The following is a 19,510-nucleotide window of genomic DNA, read 5'->3' on the forward strand; positions in this document are numbered from 1 at the left end:
GCCAGGCTCTGAGGACTTCTTTTTAGCCAGGGTGCGGGAGAAACGGGAGTAGAGGACCAATCTCGGCTCCCTGCCGCAGAGTTACAGTCCCCATCCCTTCAGGACGCCCATCCCGGTGCCTCTTCACCCAACTCCCCACCCAGTTGATGTGACAGGCTCGTGGCCCAATCCCCTTCCTGGTTCCCAGGCCGACTGCTAGCACCACCCGAGCCAATGGCGGCGTCCGAGGGGCGGAGGGGGCTGGCAGGAGGGGAGGGAGCGCTGGCTTTAGAACCGCAGCCGCAAAGATTCCGAGCCGCAGAAGTTGTCTGAGTGCGTCGGTCGGAGGCTGTCGGGCCGGATCCGGGACTCTGCGACTTTATGTAAGTGCTTTGCAGGCTCGGGAGGGCACGGAGGGAGCGGGGTTCCTGGGCGTGGGCGGGAGTGGGTCCTGGGGAGAGCATCTCCGAGATCCTCGGCCGGAACGTGCCTGGCACGGGGGGAGGGGGGGAGTGGGGCTAAGAGGGAAGCTGGAGAAATTTCAGTCTTAGCCCTTGGGCGCCAAAGCGGTCGGTCGCATCGAGGATGGGTGGGAGTGACTGAGTATTCCCCACGACCACCACCCGCCGCAAACGTTTTTTGCTTTTAACTGGATAGATGGTGCTTTCTCACTAGTTGCTCTTAACTTGTTGCCAACCTTGGGCTGGACTCCTTGACGCCAACCCTTGCCCTTCTCCCCTTCCGTGGCCGCGGCCCCGAAGTGGAAACCCAGCGCCTAACTTCCCTCGGTCGTCGTCCTTCTCCAGCTTCTGCCACCCTCCTCCCTCCTCCTCCGCCGGCTCCGGACTCAGGAAATCCCGGAGCCGGCCTCCCGCGACGCCTCCAGCCCCCGTTCACCGGCCTCGGGTGACCTCGCGGGCTCACTCCTGCCCCGCGACTCCGCAGGGTGCAGTGGCCCTGGGAAGGAACGAGGCTCCGGTTGCCTGCCTTCCGCCCGCTTCCCTTGCCATTAGCGAGCGAGAGCGTCGCGATCGCATCGCGTCTCCCTATGAGTAAGCACTTTTTTTCCTTTCAGTAGCAGGACATCTCTGGGCCATTAGGGCAGTACCTTTCCGTTCTCCTCACCCCCCCGACTCCGCGCCACCCGTCCGCTCCTTTTTCTCAGCTTCTCCGGCTCTGCTGCAGGGGCGCGCGATCCGGGCAGCAGCGGCATGGCACTTCTCCGGGCTCCACGGGAGGCAGAGGCGAAGGGGCGGTGGGAGGGGGGCAACGTCCCCCTTCCCCCACTCAGCTGCACTTGCGGGTATTTACTTTTCCCCACCCGCTGTACTTAGGCGCACTAATGAGAGGCCGGGGGACGCCGACCACCCCCGCCCTGGCTTCTGGCCAGCCCCAAAGTTGCCGCCGCCGCTGCTGCTACTTGTTCTGATGTGCTGGCGGCTTCGACCGCCCGGCTCCAGGGCAGAAGATCCCAGCCTGGGAGGTGGGAGTGGGTTTAATGCTTACTGACACTTTCCCCAGTTAGTAACGCTCCCTGCTCCGCACCTGATCTGCACAACATCCCGGGTAGTGCTCAGGGTTGAATTTAGAGCTAACTGGGTTCGAGAGCCTCGCCATTTAGGATCAGATGGATGGGATGCTGGGGATGCCCGACACGTAACCGGGGGCGGGGGTGGGGTGGGGGGAGAGATCCTGACTGGCCGCACAGTAGGTAGAAAACATAGGTGGAATCAAAAACTACTGAGAGGTTAGCACATACTCCGCCATACAGGATGTCCACAGTGTATTTGGGAGCCTAAACTTGATCCTGAAGATGCAATTTACAGTGAATTCCAACATAGTGGCCGAAGCCCCACACATGCCAGTTGACATCACGTGCCCCAAGTCTCTGATGCCCCTAGGCTAATGGTCACACGACTTTTTTTGCCTTTAAAACTGGAATGTAATGGCTGAAGTCCATTTTCCCAAAACTACTGCGACAAAAAAAGGGGAGGGGGGGTGTGTGAACCAGCCTCTACTCAAGGGAATTCTACTTGGATTTGGATGGAAGGAAACAGAAAGGGAATTTGGTGCTCAGATCTTATCCAAAATAAAAACAGGAGCTGTTTTTAAAATAAGGGCTGAAATATGTTTGTGCTGAGATATATATCTCCCCTGTGGCCTTTCAATCTAGTTATGGCTTTTCTCAATTTTAAAAATATCTTACTAATTATTTTCTAGGAAAATGTCTTTATTCACGCCCTATTTCATTCTGAAATGATAGATTTGAAGCCATAAGATAGTGGGTTTTTTTTTTTTTTTAAATTGGGCTTTGTCTGTGTCCCTGGGTCTGGCCTATATTCCAATTGAAGTATTCTCTCTATATTAGGCATATGCTTGAAGGTGGTGAATAATCTTGGCTAAAGTTAATTATCAGTCATTGTGGTTCGGATCAGAAATCAGGCACGACAACAGTAGACACTAAATTTGAGAAGTCGAGCTAGTTGGGTTTTTGCCTGTCAGTACCTTAGTAGAATAATGTGAGGTCCCAGAAACAACTCCCATAAAGACCAATACCCACCCATGTGGCCCAAGTTAAGATTGCTGTTGGAAAAGCATGGCAGTTTTGTTATTCAGATTATATATTGCAGAGTACAGAAATGGGCAGAGCAATCTCTGAGGGTGAGAGTTTAAAAGCTTTACTTATTTTTTAAAAAATGGACCCATTTGATGCATAGCCTTGAAAACAACTAGGGCAGCTAAAAATGAAACTGGGAACATTGAAGAGATTTGGGCTTTGTATGGGTTTAGCCAAAAACCCTTTGTCTACTGCAGCAACCTCTGAATGACTTGAGCACTCCATTTTCATGCTGTGCATGGATTTCTGAGCCTAAAAACTAGAACAGCTTTAAAGCACATAGTTCTGACCGCAAGGCTAGCCTTTCCGCACAGATGAGCTGGAAGTGGACTCAAGCTGCACCTGAGTTAATTAGAGTTAACTACACTGGTAGATAGACCCCCCCTAGTGGAAGTGAGATGATAATATAATTTTAGATTGAACGCCTAATAAATATTTAACCTTAAAAAAAAAAGAGTACAACTGTCCAACTAAATTAAAGTGGCAGAGAGATAAGCTCATTTTAAAATAGTATTAACTCATGTCAAAACAGGTTCCTCAGAAGGCTCTCAGTCCACACAGCCTTCCATTGTCTTGGGGTGTTTACTTATTTAAAACTGACTTTTATTTTTTAGTGGTATGATCTAATGAACCCAGGCTTTCATTAAAATTAGGGGATTGTGAGTGTAATTCTTAATTTCTACTATTACATGCTACAAGCTATCAAGTTCTTTCTTTATCTGGGGTGGGGAGCTGAAGAAATTATGCTCTGCCTTGATTTAACACAGACAATCAACACGGGGGTCCAAGGTCTCCAATCTGATGCCATCATTTAGAGTCAATTGCTAAAAATGTCTAGGCCTAATGCATTTGGGGTAGAAGGATTAATTATAACTAGTGAGTAATATTTGGGTTGAGATTAAGTCTCTTCTGCAAATAGTTACAAGCACATTAGACTTGACTGTGACTATTTATACTGGCAGAATGTCAGTATCCAGGGTACTATCAGGAACCGCATGAAATTTTGTTCCTAGGCAAAGAGCGTGACTGTTACTGAAAAGAAGGGGGTTAGTAGCTTGGCCATGGTGCCTGAGCACTAAAGTGATTCTTTTTGGTGAAACTGACAGGGAAGAGGAAGAAAGTCCACTTGCCATTTTTCCATATCGTTTTAGGCATTTCTATTTACCTTTCCAAGAAATTGACTGACATAATATTATTAGCACATAGGATAAATTCATGAATTTGCTATTGTGTTCGCATATGGTATTTGTCTTTGTCTTTCTGGCTCATTTCACTCAGTATGAGATTCTCTAGTTCCATCCATGTTGCTGCAAATGGCATGATGTCATCCTTTTTTATGGCTGAGTAGTATTCCATCGTGTATATATACCACATCTTCCGAATCCAATCCTCTGTCGATGGACATTTGGATTGTTTCCATGTCCTGGCTATTGTGAATAGTGCTGCAATGAACATGCGGGTGCACGTGTCTCTTTTAAGTAGAGCTTTGTCCGGATAGATGCCCAAGAGTGGGATTGCAGGGTCATATGGAAGTTCTATGTATAGATTTCTAAGGTATCTCCAAACTGTTCTCCATAGTGGCTGTACCAGTTTACATTCCCACCAGCAGTGCAGGAGGGTTTCTAGCCAACTGTTTTGTTTGTTTTTGATGTTTAGTACAGATTCCAAAGGTAGCTGGTACAAAATTGAAAATGAATGTTTATCAATACATGACAACTTGAGTATCTGCTTTGGGAATAAATTTTTTTTTTGTCTTTTGTCTTTTTTTTCAGGGCTTCACCCATGGCATCTGGAGGTTCCCAGGCTAGGGGTTTAATCTGAGCTACAGCTGCTGGCCTACGCCACAGCCACAGCCACGCAGGATCCGAGCCACGTCTATGACCTACACCACAGCAATGCCGGATCCTTAACCCACTGAGCGAGGCCAGGAATTGAACCTGCAACCTCATGGTTCCTAGTGAGATTTGTTTCCACTGCACCAGGACGGGAACTCCAGCTTTGGGAATAATTTTGCACTTGCTCATGTGACATCTCTTTTTCTTTTGGTGAGAAGTAATCCATTTGATCTGTGAAAATAATAAAATTCATTTTAGAAGAAAACAGCTAGATCATGGGGGCTTTCGGGGGGGGGGGTCGGTTGTTTGTTTATTTGTTTTTTAGCCATGCCTGTGGCACCCGGAAGTTCCTGGGCCAGGGATTGAGCCCCAGCTACAGCAGTGACAATGCTAGATCCTTAGACCACTGAGACACCAGGAAACTCCTAGACCATGTTTTTAGTTTAGTTTTTTCTTTTTTTTTTTTTTCCTGTCTTTTTCTTTTAGGGCAGCACCCGCAGCATATGGAGGTTCCCAGGCTAGGGGCCGAATTGGAGCTGTAGCCACTGGCCTACGCCACAGCCACAGCAATATGGAATCCGAGCTGCTGTCTGCAACCTACACCACAGCTCACAGCAATGCCAGATCCTTAACCCACTGAGAGAGCCAGGGATTGACCCTGCATCCTCATGGATGCTGGTCAGATTCGGTTCCACTGAACCATGACGGCAACTCCTAGATCATGTTTTGAATCTATATAATTATTCTAGAGATTGACTCACCCTATGATGTATATTCAATGTGTTGAAGGTTTCAGAAGTGTTTGGGGGACATTATACTCTTGGAAGGTCTTTTAGATACCAGTGGTCACGACTAGCTGTTTTTAGTTATGAGAGAGCTTTGGTTAAAATTATGGCCTAGAAATACAGTATTTAAAAAAAAACCTGTCTAATCATGAAATATCAGATCTGATGATACTTGGGCCACCTGGTAGTTACGGAGGTAAGACAGTTTCCAAAAATTCAGTGTGTTCAATAACATTGAATTCACCTTGTTAGCACTTGAAAGACAAATATTAATGAGTACAAACTGTTTTAGGGATGAAAAAGCATTGCTGTTAAATGAAAATTACAATTCTATGGGGGACTTGCTTCAGAAGAACTAGAATGTAGACATGGCTCCACCCCTGACTCATAGTTCGACCTTGAGACAGTCACTTAAGATTATTATATTGGTAACTAACATTGAGTACATACATGTGCCAGACACCATACATTTTCTCATTTATAAAATGAGGGCATGGCTCAAGGATTTGGTTTGCTGGGATTTTTTTTTTTTTACAGATATAATCTGGCTCATTTCAGTTATAAGTTGATTTTTTTTCAAATTTTAATGCAGCTATATTGGACCAAGATAAATACCTTGTTGGCAAATTGGTGACTATCCATGAAGATGATCACCAGTGGCTTATTCCGTGGCTAATGTTAGTTCTTTAAAATATAGAGGTGCCATTTATATCATTCCTTATCAAGGATTTTTGGCGCATTAAACCTACTGATTTTATATTATGAGAAAGCCTAATTGTTCTTAACAGTCTAAAAATTTGTTTGATGATGAGGTAGTATTGTTTATTGGAAAAGGGTCTTTTTGTCCTCTGTCGTTAGAACAGATAGACCATCTTAAGTAAATCATGGAAGTTCTCTGTGTTCATATCTGGATTTTACTTTATTTGTAAGCCATCTGTTTCCAATCTATGCATTTCACAGGCATGCTGAAAGGATAAACGAGCTATGTAAGCCTTGGCTCTTCAGCAGACAGGTGCTATATAAATTCAAAGTACTGTAGCAGTATATCTTAGAAACACTAAAGCTTTAACAAGAGTTTACAGAAATGGTAGAATTCTCATCACTTAAGTCTTGCCACATTTTTACTTTCTGTAAATGTTCTCCAGCCATCCGCTTTTACAAGCTAAGGAGAAATAAAGCCAGACATTATATAATGAACAATAAGAGACATGGCTGATAACAAGAGAATAAAAGCCTATATGTGTAATACTTTCTTATATTTTTTCCTTCAAATATTATGCCAAGTAGCCGGTTAAAGCCATTAATGTTTGGTGGTATTTTTTTTTTCCACCTTTCCCAAGTAAGTATTGAGCAATATTTTGGTGTTCATTGGTAATCATTAAAAAATACTTTGGCTTATCATACTTCATTCTTATTTTGATTGCCTGTAATAGGAGGTTTTGTGTAAAGTTGCTCATGAAAAGTCAAATGTTTCTCCTTGTAATTGCACTCTAAAATTGCATATGCAGGTATGGGAAAGCGCATAATGGAGGGAGATACTCTGTATATTTAAGTGGTATGCCTTCATTAACACAGAAAAATCAAGAAGTTAACGTAGATCTTTATTTGAAAAACAAACATGAGAGGCTGGCTGATTTCGAAGGGGGTCATTTTCAGGCACCACCCTGAGAAGTACTAACTTGGAATTAATTTTCAAAGTCTGTTCTCATCTTGCCAATTACACGATGGGTCTTTAACGTTATCCTTTGCGTTATTGTGCATTTTTATCTTGTTGGTTAAAATTACGTTTGATAATGTTTGTTAAAATATCATTTGCCAAGTGATTGTACTTAATGAAAATTACATAAGGAGAAAGTCCTGAGTTAAAGGACTTTTGAAATAATTTGGTATCATATGACTAGTTCTGAAGAGAGGGTTCTTCTTGCTAATGGAAATAATTTTCTTCTGTAAAATCTGATCTCTTATTTATTTCTACCTTCTCTGGTTTAAAAGATTGAATAACAAATCTTTTTTTGTAGTCTTATAACTCACTCATTGAAAATATGACTGATTCGCTTAAGCTGTTTTTAGTTTGTATGTATATATTTATATACAAAGTACATATATAAAAATTTCATTTCATATAAAAGAGAATTTGTGAGGTCACTATAATAGCTTTGAATGTTCATATTATTGCATTCTACGTTATATGCCCTTACTACATAGTGTTGCACTCAGATAGACATTCTGTTATTGATACTGAATTAATGCATTGTCCTTTATGAACAAATGTAATTTTTAAGCGTTTTTTCTATATTTCTTGTTGTATATTCCCATTTTTGCCACTTCTTATTGTTCTTTTTGATATTTTGGACCTTGTATTTCAGGTCAAGGAGAATTACCTTTTAAGACTGTTTTCTCATGGAGTTCTTGTAGTGGCGTAATGGTTAACGAATCTGACTAGGAACCATGAGGTTGCCAGTTGGATTTCTGGCCTCACTCAGTGGGTTAAGGATCCGGCATTGCCTTGAGCTGTGGTGTAGGTCACAGACGCTGCTCGGATCTGGCATTGCTGTGGCTCTGGCGTAGGCTGGCAGCAACAGCTCGGATTAGACCCCTAGCCTGGGAACCTCCATATGCCTCAGGTGTGGCCCTAAAAAGACAGAAAAAAAAAAAAAAAAGACTGTTTTCTCAGAGGTGAAAATAATTAGAAATGATTCCTAGGGTATATCCTATTGCTATAATAGTCAATATGTATATTTAGTTAATCTGCTGGAAAATTGTCTTAAGTAGTGTATACTTATGTTTCTAATCACCTTGGATTTAAAAAAAAATACAAGGCCATTGTAAGAATTTTAGAAGAAAACAAAAGCGTTTATAAGGAAGAAAAGTAAAAATTACATAATTGTACCACCTTGTTTATATATTTAAATCTGTTTCCTGTGTAGAAAGTTAGATATTTTAAAAATCGGGATCATACTGTATATACAGTTTGTATCCCATTCTTTTTTTTGGCCACACCCAAGGTGTGTGGAGGTTCCCGGGACCGGCATCAAACCCTTGCCGCAGCAATGACCCAGGCCACTGCAGTGACAATGCTGAATTCTTAACCCACTGTACAAGAGAACTTCTCCTATTCTTTCTACTTATTATATTATGAACATGTTTTCATGTAATCAGATGTTTAAAATTACTACATGATATTTGATATAGTGAATAGTTCATAATTTATTTCACTAATTCCAGATTGTTGGAAGTTTGTGTTCTTTCAGTATCTTACAGATAATGCTTCAGTGAACATCCTGGGGCAAAAACTATTTTGTGAATCTGATTATTTCTTTGAGATAAATATTTAGTAGCAAAATTGCAAAGAATTTTGTTTTTAAAGACGAATTCCTTTGGCGATCTCTGAAATTTAAACATTGGCTTTAGCAAAAAGAGCTTTGACTTCAGACAGTGGCACTCCAAAAAAAAGGGCCGTTCTTTATATAGTGTTTCATATGTGACTAAACTGGAGCTGGTTTAGGTAAAGTATATGTCTTGGAAATATTTTGGTTTCCTCTGATCTAGTTAGCAGGTGCAAAGCAGGATGAAGTAGAATCCTGTGGGGTATACAATCAGAGGAAGTTCTCTTTTTTGAAACGGGAACTGATAATGGGGGAAGGGAGGCAGGTTTGTATTTAATTAGCCTTTAGCTTTCAGATAGCTATAAAACCCATTTCAGGTATACAAACCTTATTTGTGAACGTCAGTATCCTAAAGAAACTTTTAACCCTGAATTTGGTTAAATGGCTGTTTGTTGATAGGCTTTTTAATCTCAGGCTGTGGGTCTCTTGAGGTACAGCCATACCTCATCAATATCTTAGTCGGATTCCAGACTATAAAAGTAAAGTGAGTCAGCATTTTTTTTGGCTTCCCAGTGCATATAAAAGTTACATTTACATGATACTGTAGTCTATTAAGTGTGCAATAGCATTACGTGTTAAAAAAAGGCTAGTTATCATCTGAGCCTTCAGTGAGGCCTAGTAACATCAAAGTTCACTGATCATTATAACAATATAGTGATAATGAAATTTGAAATATGGTGAGAATGACCAAAATGTGACACAGACACAAAGTGAGAAAATGCTATTGGGAAAATTACGCCCATCGACTCACTTGATGCAGGGTTGCCATAAAGCTTCAATTTGTAAAAAGTGCAGTGTCTGGAAAGTGCAATAAAATGAGGTATCTCTGTACTTGGCCAATTCTCAATAAACTCAAAATTTTATATTTCATTCAGGTTGCTTAAACACACTAAACTGAGGTCCAGTAGTGCTAAAAACTTCTGATGCCATCAGTTAAGTTGTGCCCAGCTTCAGTACATGGTGAATCGCCAAATTACAGCAATTGCCTTAACAAATATTTCGTATATTTGAACGGCTCGTTGTACACTGCATCTCTCTCTAAACTCATCCCATTCTGCCTCCCAGGCTCTTCCCAGATATTTGTCTCCTTCCCTCAGTTGGCATTGAGGGACCATCTTAGTCTGGGCGTCCTATGATGACCGGAATTGATGTGGAAAGTTTTGTCTGGACCAGACGACTCGTTCTCACCACCTCATTTTTTTTGTTCTCAGAGGGATCAGGTACATGCTATGTATCTCATAGGCAGAATGGATTTTAGCATAAAATGTGGGTTTTACTATTTTATATCTCTGTGATATCGGGGAAGTTCTTTAACTCCCGTAAACCTCAATTTCACTGCCTGTAAAATGGGAAAATATCATTTGTTGTCGGAGTTGTCCTCACAGTTAAATGAGAACATTTATAAAGAAACGCTCAATCAGCTTTCCCATGTATAGGTCAATTGATGTTGCTGCAGGTGATCTTTATCAGGTATCTGTAGCTACCTCTTCATTTTCCTCTAACTTAAACTTTCTATCCTGAAGTATCGCCATCGAAGATAAATAAGCTAGTTGATTTTTTCTGTTTTAGTTAGTGATACTGTGAAAATACGACTTTCTAATGCTTTTCGTTAACAATGTTCCAGGTTAAAGAAGCTTCTTGGCTTATCTAAGAAACCTCTTTACCATTTCATTTATCCTTTTATGAGGCTATGCCATCCAACAGTCTGAATTCACTCTCCAAGGAAAACCGGAAACATGACTCTTTAATACATTAGAGAAACGTTTATAAACTCGTTGCCACTAACAAATACAGCTTAGATCAGGATGAAAAGTAATTAACGTAGGTGATGTCAATGCCTGTTTTGAGGGGGAGGAAAAAAAGCTTCAAGTTCTTCAGTGTTTCTACAATAGTAGAAATAGTATAAATGTGAATATCAAAAAGTTTACCTTTGAAAAAATAGGAGAAAAGAGAAAATAAATTAGTGGAAACTTAAAATGTCGGGGAAGGCATCTTTCCAAGATGACATGTAGCCTTTAGACAAGGATGAATCCAAAACATATTAATTTTAAATTTACGATGCCCATTATTTCCTCCAGTGGAAGTTTTCAAAAGCAAAAACCAGGAAATGATGAAGGACATTGACACATTCGACAAATATTTTGAGCAGTTTGTGGGTCTCCAGTTTAAAGCTACAGTGGAATCATTTTTGCAAGTGGTTATAAATAATTAAAATTTTATGTTTGCTCTTATGATAATTAAAAAACAAATATGGCCAAGTTACCATTAAGTATAGATAGCCAAAAAGTAATACTGAAAGATTTACAGGTTTTAAAATATAAGCCAACCTAGACATTTGGTTATCTTATCCTAAAATTACTGTGTTGCAGCATTAGTTGCCTGCCCCTGCCCCCCAGCCAGAGAAGGTTTGTGTAAAGATGAAGGGAAAGTTGCTTTGTAAACACCTTGAAATATGTAAGGATCATATAAAAGAAAAGCCTATAAGCCATTTATAAAGAGATGGAAAACTTTAAAATGCTCCCAAAGTTCTCAAGGATATATTGAGATGTACAGACTACAGATGGAACAGTAGTTAGCCAAAGATAGTAAATTGGACAATGCCTTAATTAGTTTATTTGTGGAATAGCTTCATCATTAAACTAAGTTTAATGAAGACTGTTAGGTGCTAGAGTCACAACGATGGATAAGATACTCCTGCAGTCTAGTAGAAGAGAAAATGTAATACTGGATTTCATGAAACTTAAAAATATTCTTACTTGTAGAAAAGGAACTTAAATATGGCCTTTTTCCTCAACATAAAATAATTTCTAAATTTAAACCTTGTGTGAACAAAGACATTCGGGTGTATAACCCAATATAATCAGATCTAAACTAAGAACAAATCAAATTTAAACATTGTTATTTCTTTGCAATAATTATTGCGTCCTAAAAAAAGTGCCCACCATGAGTTAATTTTACTTAAATAGAGCATTGCTCAGCCTATAAATGAAGGTCAGCAGACACCAGTGTCTTGGAATAAAATAGCCCTTTGGCAAGAAAGTGAGCCACACCCCATTTAGTTTTTACAAAAATAAAATTCTTTCCAGCTTTACTAAATTGTAGATGTTGTGCACAGCATGTCCTTCTGCAGTAGCTGGTTCTGCAGCTGTGGAAATATCCATGTATGCAGAAGCCCTAAAAAACATTGATTCGCCATTACTTGTACTTGTGGCTCTCATGCTTTCTGTAGAACAGCGTTCTGTTAAGCTTTAACTGACTCAAGAAAAGCAAGTAACCACAGGTGTAGCTGACGCCTTAATTTTCTGCCTGGAATTTCTTGAATGCCTCAGACTTTAAAAAGAGCAGGAAAACCGAGGGTTTTCACTTTTCTTTCTTTCTTTTTTTTTTTTCCCCCTTTTCTAGGGCTGCTTCCCACAGCATATGGAGGTTTCCAGGCTAGGGGTCGAATCGGAGCTGTAGCCACCGGCCTACACCAGGGCCACAGACACGCAGGATCCGAGCCACATCTTCGACCTATACTACAGCTCACGGCAATGCCAGACCCTTAACCCACTGAGCAAGGCCAGGGACCGAACCCGCAATCTCATGGTTCCTAGTCGGATTCGTTAACCACTGCGCCACAACGGGAACTCCGGTTTTCCCTCTCATTGTGAGAACTGCTTAATGTTAGAATCAAAGAGGAGATTGGGACATAGTAATACTTCTGCCCTTTTTAAAGCAGTTTTATTGAGATATAGTATTCATATTCTGTACCACCCCTGTAAACTGTACAGTTCACTGGATTTTATTCAGTATATTCACAGGCACAACCATCACCAATTTTTGAACATTTTCATTGCCTTTGAAAGAAACACCCGGGTCGTCCCCTTCCCCCAAGTCCCCTCGATTTCCCCCAGCTCAGTGGGGCTTCATCTCTCCGCCTTGCTGCTTGGCCCACATCTAGGGGATCCCCGACCCCCTTGCTCAAGGTGCCTTCTCGCGGGCATGGCAGCTTCTGTCCTGTCGGCTTCTGTACTGTGGACAAAAGCTGGCCTCCGGCGGCGGCGGCATCATCCTCAAAGCCTGGGGAATGATCATGTCGATAATTCTTGGAATCTTTTTCAACGTCCATTCCGCCGTGCTCATGGAGGACATTCCTTTCACAGAGAAAGAGTTTGAGAATGCCTCCCACAGCATACACTTCCTCTAGGGGCAAGTCAACCGTTTCATGGCCCGTGGCCTTGCCCGGGGCTTTAACGCTTCTCTCTCCACCAAGTTCCTGGGGTTCAGTAAGCTCAAGGAATACAGGGTGTGGGGCGCTAGAGCACCAGCGTGTTTCCCCTCTCCAGCCCTCCCCGCTGTTTACTCTCCTAACCCTGTCATCCCCTGCCCCCCCCCCACATCCCCCATTCTGGCGCCTTCTGTAGAGGGGGTTTCCCTGGCTAGAGATGGAATCACTTCTTCTCCAACCTCTAGCGCCTGGCTCCAGTGGAGGGAGGCTGGGGCTGGCTTTCCGTGTCCCTCTGGCGTCCTTGTCTTGGCCGGTTCCACAATAAAGAGAAACTGCTAGAAAGAAAGAAAGAAAGGGATGGAGGGAGGAAAGAAGGAGGGAGGAAAGGAAACAGGAGTTCTCAATGTGGCTCAGTGATAATGAAAAACCCGGCTAGTATGCATGAGGATGCGGGTTGGATCCCTGGCCTGGCTCAGTGGGTGAAGTGCCCCTGAGTTGTAGTGTGTGTAGGTCGCCGTGGTAGCTCAGATCTGGCGTGGCTGTGGCTGTGGCATAGGCCAGCAGCTGCAGCTACAGCTCCCATTTGATCCCTAGCCCGGAAACTTCCATATGCTGCAGGTGCAGCCCTAAAAAGACCAAAAAAAAAAAAAAAAAAAAAAGAGAGAGAGAAAGAAAAAAGAGAAAGAAACCCCATATTCTGAAGGTATCCCTCTCTCTGGCATCCTATCTCCTGACTCCTAAGCAATCGCTAATCTACTTGGTGTCTCTATAGATTTCCCAATTCTAGACCTTCATGTATGAATGAAACTTACGGTCTTTTGCGACTGACCTCTTTCACTTAGCATACTGTTCTCAAGGTTCATTCACATTATAACGTGTGTCAGTACTTCATTCCTTTTTATGGCTGAGTAATAATCCAGTGTGTGGATATACCACATTTTGTTTATCCATTCATCCATTGATAGACATTTGGGTTGTCTCCACTTTTTGGCTATTATGGATAACGGGACATATTAACATTAAATGTCTAACAGGTCAGCTAATGGGTTAGAAGTGGTACTGACAAGATAACATTTCATTTATCACTACTCTTGCTGTTTATGTAAATCCTTACTTTGAACAGTATTGATTTCTGTAAGTGTAGCTAAATTATTCTTGTTTGCTGATGCCTAATAGTTTATTATCATTAAGTTGTTCCTAATACTACCATTTTCCGTACTAATGTTTTTACTTGACTTATGGAAAGCCAGTAAAAAGTGCATAATCACCCTTTTTAAACTTGTATAATAGATTTATCCAAAATTCCTTGTTTATGCATATTTATCAAATACCTAATGGAAGGAACAAAAGTAAGCAGTATTAGGTATTGCAGAAGTAAATGATAAATGCTTTGAAATACCATGTCAACCTACAGCATTATTGAGCACATCAAATATATTTTTTAGTTTACTCTTCAAATATGAAATGTATTCACAGAACAAAATTCAAAAGTTATGAGATCATAAAAAAAGGAAAGAAAACTCCTGCCCCTGATTGCAGTCCCCCATTTGCCTCCCCAGGAGGTGGCCATTAGTACTAGCTTCTTGTGTATCCATGCAGAAATAATACTGAGTACATTTGACACTTGACATTTTTAGAAGAGCTTGGTGTTGTACAGTTAGAAAGTACAGCAGTGGGAGTTCCTGTCATGGCTCAGCGGTAACGAACCCAACCAGTGTTTATGAGAATGCGGGTTCGATCTCTGTCCCTGCTCAGTAGATTAAGGATCCAGTGTTACCAAAAGCTGTGGTGTAGGTCACTGATGAGGCTCAGATCCTGTGTTGCCGTGGCTGTGGGGCAGGCCAGCAGCTGCAGGTCTGATTTGACTCCTAGCCTAGGAACGTCCATATGCTACAGGTGTGGCCCTAAAAAGCAAAGCAAAAAAAAAAAAAAAAAAGTACAGCATTAACTTTTTGAGGGAATCTTTACTTTTTTGGCTTTTTAGGGATGAACATGAGAAGGCAGGATTATTCAAGAGTGAGTGAAAAGAATCACCTTCAGTTACAGATCAGAGTTTTTTGTTCAAGCGCCCTTCACCCCACATTCACCTGCATAGCATCAGGTCAGAATAGCTAACGACACCTAGAACTGACCTCTGCCATTATCTTTTGTATCAGCCCACAGAGAAATTTCTCGACCCAGTTCCCTTACTCTTCTGGGCAACTGGCACCTTGCAGGCCCACTAGAAAAGGATAGGCGTCCCTCAGAGAGGAGGGCTGTAGTTCAGTTAAGAAAAGATACAATTTCCAGGAGACCCATTTAGAACTTCCTATTTAATCACTTAATTGACTTAACAGGCCTTTATTATCACAGTATTCTAGGCACTGTTATCACTAATGTAAATAAAATAATGTGCCATCATTTGAAGAGCTCAGAGTCTGGTTAGCCACTGATTTTTACAGATGAGGTAAATAGAGATCTAATTGATTTTGATCACTCCAGCATGCAGTGGTCAAGAACAGTGCTGGGGGATGGGGTCTCTTGATGGCTAATACATCACTCTTCTTGCCATAAAGTTAAACACCTCATCCAGAATCCAACGTTGTTTAATAGGAATGCTTATTCCTCCCTGAATCAACTTACACTAACTGGAGTTTTCTTTTAAATGTTAACAAAATGGCAGGTGCCATGTCATTAAAGTCAACACAAACTCTGAAACTCACTTCACCTATAACGTAATCAGCTTGGTTAAACTCAACCAACTCTTGCATCGCTAATGGGAAGTTCCTTAGTAATAGCTTTAAAATGGTAAATTATTTTCTAGGTTTTATCTTCAAAGGACTCTTATGCTTACAAGCCTGCCGTCCTAATCACTGATCTTAAAGAGATTCCTACACTGTCTTGATCCAGAAGATTTTGAGGAGTTGCTGCTGTGGCACAGTGGATTAAGGCATTGGTCTCTGTGGTGGCTGGGGTCACAGATGCAGCTCAGATTCGGGTTTTTTTTGTTTTTTTGGGGTCGTTTTGTTTGTTTTGTTTTGCTTTTAAGGGCCATGGTATATGGAGGCTCCCAGGCTAGGGGCAAATCCGAGCTGCAGCTGCTGGTCTACACCACATCCACAGCAACTCGAGATCCAAGCCAAGTCTGTGACCTACAGTGCAGCTCACAGCAACACCGGAGCCTTAACCCACTGAGCGAGGCCAGGGATCAAAACCGCATCGTCATGGATACTAGTTGGGTTCGTTACTGTTGAGCTGCAATGGGAACTCCTGGATTGTTATTTAATATTGAGTTTTGAAAGGTATAGTTTTGTACCTATTTCCTCCTAGTCTGTAGCTTGTCTTTCGATCCTCTGACCAAGGTCTTTGACACAACAAAATTATTTATTTTGACAATATTTCCTTTCATGGATTGTCTTTCTGGTGTCATGTCTAAGGCCTCCTCATCAAACATGGTTCCTGATGAATTTAAAAAATTTTTTTTCTAAAGTTTTATGGTGTTATGTTTCACATTTAAGCTGTGGTCCATTTTGAGTTAATTTTTGTGTGTGTTTACACAAAATGAGGTTTAGCTCAAAGTTCTTTTTTTTTCCTCCTTATGATTGTCCAGTTTCTCCAGCACCTTTCCTCCACTGATGTGCTTTTGCACCACTGTCAAAAATCAATTGAGCATATTTTTGTAGGTCTATTTCTGTATTCTCTAGCCTGTTCCATTGTTGTGTATCTGTTGCTCTGTAACCACACTATCTTGATTGCTATAGCTATACGAGGTATGACAACACCAGGCAGAGTGAGTCCGCTCTATTTTTTTTTTACTATATTCACCTGTTCTGTTTCCTTTCATGTAAATTTTTAGAATAAGCTGGTCTATAACTGCCAAAAAACTATGCTGTCGATAGGAATTGCATTAATAAATTAGAATTTTGAGATTGCATATATAATGCTAGTGAAGTTAAAATGGTAATTCTATAAAGGAAGACAATTTAATTTCTTCTGTAGTCTCATGCTAGGTCTTTTTTTCTAAAGTGATGCCTATTTTGTATGATTTTTAGGTCATTGAACAAGTGTTAATTGGTCATTTCTCTTCAGAGATAACATGGATGTCTTTTTTTTTTCCCACTGCCAAAATTGAAACTTTTTTTTCCCCCAAAGGAATGACATATTCTTGATTCAGATATATAACTTTCAAGTTCTAAAACATTGATATGTTTTTGAATTTTAAAATTATTTGGGAGTTCCCCTCGTGGCGCAGTGGTTAACGAATCCGACTAGGAACCATGAGGTTGCGGGTTCGGTCCCTGCCCTTGCTCAGTGGGTTAAGGATACGGCGTTGCCGTGAGCTGTGTTGTAGGTTGCAGACGCGGCTCAGATTCCACGTTGCTGTGGGATCTGAGCCCACAGCTCCGATTCGACCCCTAGCCTGGGAACCTCCACATGCCGCAGGAGCGGCCCAAAGAAATAGCAAAAAGGCAAAAAATAAATAAATAAAATAAAATAAAATAATTTGAAGAGTTATTTCCAAAATTTTTAAAGGCCCCTCCTACCCTTATTTTTCTGTTTACAAGACTCCTGAACCTATTGTTCCTCCTTAAGGAAACTATAGTTTACCTCTTCTGTTGTTGCAAACAAGTGCGTTTCCCCAAATAGCAAAATAGAATGTACCACTTAATTACTGGGCTTTAGGGTATTGGAGTTTGGGATGTGTTTGTTATTCGTGAATAGTAAATCAAAAGTTTTTAAGGGAAAACTTGTGTGCATTCTCATTATTTTTCAGAATCTTTGATTCTAAAAAATAAAATCTTAAAACATAAAAAGAATCTGGTAAACCTCTTAATTCAAAAAGGGCACTTAAAAACTTTCTTTTGGGGTACAAAAAAAGAGTGAGAGAACTGTTAAACTGATTAGGACTGAAGAAGCAAGCAAGCAGAAATGTCACCTTGTTGCTTTGGGGTGTGGCAAAAGTAAAAGAGATCATGCTTTCACTTCTGTCTTGCTTTCTCAAGATAAAGCTTTTCCACCCTTCTTTCTACTTCATGGTCCAGGATGGAGGCACCAAAAAACCTGGCTCTCTTTCCCATCCTGTTTATAGTCTAAATTGGCTTTTATTGTTTTAATAAATATATCACTGGTGGCCTATAACATTATGAATATGGTATTAAGTGGTTACACTCATAAAGCAGGAATTTGAAAATCACAGTCCAGTTAGACTACCTTAAACACAATACAATTCCTTCTCAATCAGGAAAACTTACCTAAGTTACCCTGTGTGGCCGATAGTTTTAGTGTAATTATTTCAGTGAAATTTACTACCAGTAAGATCAGTGATTTGTTTCTTCCCCACCTACTCCTAACTTTGTTGAGTAGTAGTCACAGCTACAGCAAAACCTGTCTTGAGGTGGAAAAACAGTGTAAATTTAAGGAAGAGTGCCGTATAGTGGTACTCTTCATAAACAGATATTCCAGATTTTTTTTCTGCATATGTAGCTTATATGCATTTTTTTGGTATTTGATCTGATGAGAGACTTTTTTTTTTTTTCTTTTTTAGCCATCCCACGGCATATGGAGTTCCCAGGCAAGGGTTCAGATCTGAGCCACAGTTGCCACCTAAGCAACTGCTGATCCTTAACCTGGCTCCTTAACCCACTGTGCTGGGCATTGAACCTGCATCCCAGAGCTTCCAAGACAAGGCAGATCCCATCATGCCACAGTGGGAACTCCTAATGAGAGACTTTTAAAAGCTTATTCTCTAAAGCAGTGAATTCCCAGAGCCAGTGAGCCCATCATAGTCTACCCCATCAAAAGAATCCTGCTATGGAGTTCCTGTCGTGGCGCAGTGGTTAACGAATCCGCCTAGGAACCATGAGGTTGTGGGTTCGATCCCTGGCCTTGCTCAGTGGGTTAAGAATCCGGCGTTGCCATGAGCTGTGGTGTGGGTTGCAGATGCGGCTCGGATCCCGCATTGCTGTGGCCCTGGTGTAGGCCAGTGGCTACAGGTCCGATTAGACCCCTAGCCTGGGGACCTCCATATGCCGCTGGAGTGGCTCAAGAAAAGGCAAAAAGACAAAAAAAAAAAAAAAAGAATCCTGCTAATGGCTTTAGCCAGTTTCTGAAGTACCAGGGAGAGGGAGAAGCTGGGAGAAGGAAGAAGTTGCTCTCTTGTATGGATGACTTTTTGCTAACAATATGATTTTTAGCAAATGAAGGCCACAAAAGCCGATTGATTGTGGCAGAATTAGTTATAATGAGACTGTTTAGCTGTACCAGGTTAGCAGACTGCCAAATAAAATACTGAGCAAGCAAGACTGGTCAGTTACAATTCAGCCTCTAGAAATCTGAGCCAGCATAGTGTTATGTTTATGGATTCAGTTCCATCCTCAAAGAAATACAGTCGGAGTATCTCAGCAAAAAATAAAATAGAAGTTATGGAGCATCTCCCAGACATTTGAATAGTAAGGGCATATAACACTGTATGAGACCACGCTATTTTTGCAGCCAATCTTAAGCATAAATCTACATTGTATTCAGGATGCTGTGTTGGGCCAAACTTAACAATGACCATTATGTGTAGAAAATAGCAACCATTGTTGTTGCATTAAACTCTCTGGAGATTAAAAAACATTTTTAATTAACCTAATAAAACCTTAATGGCAACATGAGCAAAGGAATTTACATAACCAGAGAAGAATGGGTAGAAGTAGAAAATATAGTGCAATTGTTGC

General features: G+C 41.2%; 1 protein-coding gene across 1 annotated transcript in view; it reads left to right on the forward strand.

Moving 5' to 3' along the window:
- PLS3 (plastin 3) overlaps window positions 230-19,510 on the forward strand; it is an 86,567-nt gene continuing 67,286 nt past the window's right edge. The window contains 1 exon segment of the mRNA XM_001925936.6: window positions 230-362. The gene's annotated coding sequence lies outside the window, so the exon portion shown is untranslated.

The sequence above is a fragment of the Sus scrofa genome, chromosome X, assembly GCF_000003025.6.
Source record: "Sus scrofa isolate TJ Tabasco breed Duroc chromosome X, Sscrofa11.1, whole genome shotgun sequence".
NCBI lineage: Eukaryota > Metazoa > Chordata > Mammalia > Artiodactyla > Suidae > Sus > Sus scrofa.